The 6212-nt window shown below is 36.7% G+C and overlaps 1 protein-coding gene across 1 annotated transcript in view; it reads left to right on the top strand.

Annotated features, from left to right (window-relative positions):
- The window catches only part of Acss3 (acyl-CoA synthetase short chain family member 3), a 156008-nt gene that overhangs the window by 104104 nt on the left and 45692 nt on the right, over nucleotides 1-6212 (top strand). The window lies entirely within an intron of this gene.

The following is a 6212-nucleotide window of genomic DNA, read 5'->3' as shown; positions in this document are numbered from 1 at the left end:
ATACCCACAGAGACACACAGAGAAACAGAGATGAGAAAGATTTTCTACTGAGAATTTGCTTGGAGTCCCATTGAATTTATACATGAATATAATGAAAATTTTTCATACTAACACATTTCCAAGTCATGATTTTAGTGTATCTACTCATTTTGCACATCTTTTCTTAACTATATCTAAAAAGCTTATTTTCCTTTTTTGGTCAATGGTTATTACTTGTATTCTCACTTTGTTTGATACAGAACTAAAATTGTTTTTCTAAATTATTTATGTTCTGATGGCCTTTTTCTAGTTGCTTATTAATTTTAGTCATTCATCTATATTTGAATTTTACATTAGAATTATGTGCAAAATACCTTTGAATCTTGAATGAGATTGCAATTTTATCAAATGCTACACTTTCTAAATTTAGCTGAATTCAGTTCTTTGTCACTTGGAACGTCAATCATTACCATTTATTAACACAGAGAAGAATGATGGTCATCAAAAGTTAAAGAAAAATATCTGATGAAATCTCAAAAATCCGTATAGACCCAAAAAGAGGAACTCACTCATATTTGGTTTCTAGCCATAAACAAAGGACATTGAGCCTATAATTAGTGATCCTAGAGAAGCTAAATAAGGAGAACCCAAAGAAAAACATATAGGCATCCTCCTGAATATTAACCTTCATAGGCGATGAAAGGAGACAGAGACAGAGACAGAGACCCACATAGGAGCACCGGACTGAAATCTCAGGTCCAAATCAGGAGCAGAAGGAGAGAGAGCACGAGCAAGGAACTCAGGACCGCGAGAGGTGCACCCACACACTGAGACAATGGGGATGTTCTACTGGGAACTCACCAACGCCAGCTGGCCTAGATCTGAAAAAGCCTGGGATAAAACCGGACTCGCTGAACATAGTGGACAATGAGGACTACTGAGACCTCAAGAACAATGGCAATGGGTTTTTGATCCTACTGCACGAACTGGCTTTGTGGGAGCCTAGGCAGTTTGGATGCTCACCTTACTAGAGCTGGATGGAGGTGGGTAGCCCTTGGACTTCCCACAGGGCAGGGAAACTTTATTGCTCTTTGGGCTGATGAGGGAGGGGGATTTGATGGGGGAGGGGGAGGGAAATGGGAGGAGGTGGCGGGGAAGAGTCAGAAATCTTTAATAGATAAATAAAAAATCCGTATAGAGAGGAACTTTGTTATTAAATAGATAACTCTATACAAAGAATACTCATAATGAAACATAAAAATTTGAAGGTTACTAGTATATTCCCCCTCCTCAGCAACATCATCATTTCTTTAGAAAAGGTCTCCTTGTCAATCCTGGCTCATATAACACCTCGAATTCACAGTGATCTGCTTTGCTTGTGGTGAAGCTAAAGATGCATCGTTACCATTAGACCTTCTAATACCAATGATACATTATGGCAAGGTACTGTTCCTATATGTCTCTGTCTCCACATGCGTTATACGCATCCTTCACCACCAGTACCTCACACCACACTGCTATAAGCTGACAAGCAAATCTCCATTGATTCATAGCCACCGTCATAAGTTTATATTGAGGCTTATTTTTGTTAAATATTCTATGTATTTTATACATGTCTACCATTTTTTAGTTTGTCCTTCATTGAAAACCTTCTTTGTCCTCTATTTTATTTTATGTCTCTAAAACTGGGAGATTTTTATTTTTAAGTGAATTATTAACTTTGGCCTTTAGATATCTTAAACTATCATAGGTTTGGGTTTCATCGACATGTCGGCTTTATAGAGGAATTGGAAAGTAATCTTTTCTCTCGCCCATCTACAGATTTTATGAAATGACAATGTTGTTTAAATGTGGGTTTTGAAATTCTGACAAATATAATATTCAGGCTTTCGGCATACATTGGGAAAAAGTTTTAAATTATGAATTCAGAATTTATGTGGCTCAAATTACTTTGTCAATCTGTAGCTTCTTTAATCTGCTACTGTAGTTAAATGTCCACAATTTCTCTGTTACTGTCCTTAATACACTGTCCCTCCTTTATGCTTCCTTCTAACCACTGGCACACTAACAACATATGTTTGAATTTCCAAATTATCTCTTATCTCATCAGTTATGCTTTTTTCTGCTTTTTTCTTTCCTATTACAGTTGGATGATTTGGGTTATCAAATCCTCTTTTCAGTTATGTCTAAGCTTTCATAGAGTTTTAATGTTTTATATTCTTTCGGTTTCAGGAATTTTATTTTTTTTTGTAATTTCCAGCTGTATACTAATATTATGCATACATTTTAGGAATGTATTATTCATCAAAATTATTTTGAATATATATTCAAAATAACATCTGCATCTGATAATCAGAATGGTAAATTTTTGTGTCCTTTCCTCTGTTTCCTTTCTCCTATGTGGGTTTGGTTCTAGGATTGTTTCGCTGATACAATAAAAAGTAATCCAGCTACAGCTGAGAATGTGAATTAGTATGCCCCCCCCCAGAAGAATCCTTACTTGCCAGGCAATTATCCAAAGGAGAAACACTTGTAGCTATTCAGACATTAAGTGGGTGGAAGCTGGGCTAGAGCCTCCCAGGGAGGGTTTTCTTTGCAGCTTAACTTTCTTCTTAGGGAATACCTCATCATTTGCTCGAGCTGCACACCCAGATGTCTTACAGCCCCCATTTCCACCTGAGGCTTGGAAGTATCGTTCCATTTTCCCAAGACAGTGTGATATTTGGAAGTGTATGAAAATTCTGAGTCTGAGCCACACGGTTCTCTTACAGTTCCTGAACTTTTGAACAACCGTTTCCTAATTGCCAAAAGTTGAGCAAAGAAAATCACAAAGTCAGTAATGGTTTAGTTTTTCCAACCCTCTACCCCCACTTCTCCTTTCCATTTGTAATGTCACCACTGTTCATTGCCCTTTATTGGTGAATCCAAAAGGCATTTCTAAAAATAAGCTCTTTTTCCGGTTGGGATTCAGAGAAATGGTTAGTTAGGCTGAATACTAGTTGGTCATTGAGAAAATTTGCAAAATGATGAGTAAAATCAGCAGGGCATCTGCACTGCAAATGTGAACTCTAGTGTTAAGCAGAGTGAAGGGAAGGCAGATGTACGAATACAACTAATAATTGTGAGTACAATTAATGTAAGAACATTAAACGTAAGAATACAACCATAGAGGTGACCTGACAGGAAAAGTGGAAGCTAATGTGATGGCACTGAGAGGATCTATTTTTATTTAGTATCTCTTGGCACAGAAGACCAATAGTTTGCACTTATTTGGTAGTTGGCAGATCTTGAAAGAAATAAGAAATATACACAGTTTTCTTTTGCTCTTACTAGTTACTTAAGGATTCTTCACCATAACTTTTTAGTATCCATTTCTACTAGGCTATTTACGCTCTATTGCAACTACACTTTATTTGGAAACACGTCTTTCCTTTTGTTAATGGTTCAAGGATCAAACCCAGGACTTCCTTTATATTAGGCAAGGTCTTTACACATGGATGGTGAGGTCAAAGCCCACATCTTATAGTTTGTATCTGTCAATTTTTTTAAGGAACTCATTGACTGCTTGTATGATTATATGAATATAATTTTAGATAAAATTCATACACAGTCTATGAGTCATATATATATATATACATATACATATATGTACTCACACATATTATTGGTCCCTGTAGCTCAACAATGGCAGTGTTATTATAAAGGTGGAGAATGCAGTAATTACTCAATCCTTAGGGCTAGATATCTCAGCAGTTCCAATCTGCTGCTTAGATCCTGAGGACTCCTGGAGAACTAACTTCTGGTCTTTAGTTTGCGTTAATAGCCAGATGAAGCTGGTTCTAGTGTTAGCGAGGAGACATACAAGCAACAAGACAGATGAACTTGCCAGAAATAGTTAAGGAAAGCAAGCAAAATCCAGTTTTCTTTTCCATTTTCTTTCATCTGGGCTACCACCAGAAGGTGCTGCCCGCCCTTAAGGTAGGTTTCCCCTAAAAGCAATCCGACAAAGAAAATTCTTCACTGAGGTGCTCAGTGTTAGTTGATTCCAGATCCATCAAACAGACAACCAAGATCAGCCCTTGGTTGTTTCTGAATACATCACTCCGAAGTAAAATATCGTGGACAGATAATCTTATTCAATTAATATCTTTACTTCAGTGGATAAGGAACTTTTAATTTCTCAAAGGGTATCAGGAGCAATGAGTGTATAAGGAGCCTTTTATACAATTTAGCTCAACTCTCCTTACCCTTCATGTATAGATGGGCTGATTTGTAGATAGAGTTAGCATGCAGATACAGAGGGGACTCCTTCAGGTCTAGACATCATGTATAAGATATTCATATTGCTTAGGTGTTGATTAGCATGCATTTTCAGTAACATATCTCCAACTAATAGTTTCTTCTTGAACATTTACTATTTTGCTTCCTATGAAGGCCAAGCTACCGTTTTGGCATCAAGATCAGCTCTAAATGTTAAGTAGGATAGTATAACATGAACATTCTTTTAATAATCTAGTTTTAATTAACTTCATGTCATTTATTTGTTTTTCCCCTTTCCCCCAAATCATTGGTTTCCCCCCTCCTTCTTTCATCCAGGGACTTCAGTCAGCAAGACAGTTTTACTTTCTATAGTTATACTTCAAAGACAATTTTTAGTATTTTACTAACCCTACCTTCAATCAGCCTACCTTCTATCAACATTACCATATTTCCTCCAGTGTCTTTTCATATTAATATTTCTCCAGCTTCCCATACACTGTAATTTTTCATTATAGACATGCCAATAAGATTTCTATATTTATCTTTGGCTATATCACAACCCTACCCTGTTTGACTTACTTTACCTTCATTTACACCAACATTGAAATTTTTCTCTGATTTCCATGTTTCTCTCCTAATATTTCTTCTTAAATTTCTTTTCTTGTATCTTCCATCATCTAATCACACTATTCTTTTATCCTGCCTTAATTCTTCAGATAATTTTGACCCAGAACTTCTATGCCTTTTTCCTCTCTCTCATACCCAGCTGTGTTCTTCCTTCATGCAGACCAGGTTTACTCATTAAGTCTGAAAACTATATAGCTGGTCTAAATCCTGTATGTTATCGTATACACAAGACATTCCTAAAATAACCACCCTAGATTTTATTCTCCTCATATCACTGTACAGTTATCCATCAACTGTGCTCCCAAAGCCCAGTCCAGGATTCTTTCTAAGAGTCAGTCAAACCAACATCATTTTCACTCATACCCACCTTCATTCCTCAACTTTTTTTGAAGGGGGGGGGCGTGTGAATCTAGAAATCCAACAGATCTTGATGGGTATCAAGGTCATAGAGATGAATGATCAGGAGAAGGAATAAATGTATTGAAGGAGACATACGTGTAGAACAAAGAGGAAGAGAATGTTCTGAATACAGCAGAAGGCTTAGTTAATGCTGTAAGAACTGTTTAGGAAATTCAGAGTGCAATTAGACACTGTCAGGAGCAGACTGCATTGTTCGAGAGGAGCAGGCAGGTTTTTTGTTTGTTGAATATTTTTCCTTTGATGACAATGAACTACCTGCTCATTGACACATTCTTCCTTCTGACAGACTGGCCGTGAGAGCAATGACCATGAAAGAAAAACAGCCTTTCTTTCAATGAATCACTAACAGGGTCAGGCTAGGTCCATTTTTCTCTTTTGTTCTTTCTCCTCCAGGGCACAGTTTTCTCTGTCAGTGATGTTAATTCTCCTTTATCCTCCAGTAACCCAGATTCCTTGCAATAGTTGTCTGTTTGACCCCAAAGGCTACAATAATACTTCTTTATTAACCATTTTTTTCTTGTGTGTGCTTCTCAGACTAGAGAAAATATGTTTTTGAGATCATAGTAATTTCTCCTAAAGGAACTCATGAGAAAAAAATCATGTATGTGATCAAATCCGTTGCCTTTGTGGATATTTGAGCGTTTTTTCTGGATATATCCTTCATAAGAATAAAGAAGGAAATTAGGAGTTGAAATTAACAAAGTTAATATCAAGGGGAAAAGCCTTTTCACATTTGATCATTAGAGGAATGTGATAAGTATATTATAAAATTCACTCAATTGTCCTTGTCAAGGCTGTGCACCCATCTGTAGTTCTGAGACATGCTTTTAAAGGACCTCAGTGTTGTGAACTGCATGTGGTTGCATTTGAGTAAAACCCAAGTAATCGACGTTATTGTCTTACTGCATAGTATACTTCTTTTTTTT

The sequence above is a fragment of the Alexandromys fortis genome, unplaced genomic scaffold, assembly GCF_014885135.2.
Source record: "Alexandromys fortis isolate MF-2015 unplaced genomic scaffold, M_Fortis_MF-2015_v1.1 scaffold_24, whole genome shotgun sequence".
NCBI lineage: Eukaryota > Metazoa > Chordata > Mammalia > Rodentia > Cricetidae > Alexandromys > Alexandromys fortis.
The sequence above is the reverse complement of the archived record's forward strand: the minus strand, read 5'-3'. Positions and strand labels throughout refer to the sequence as shown.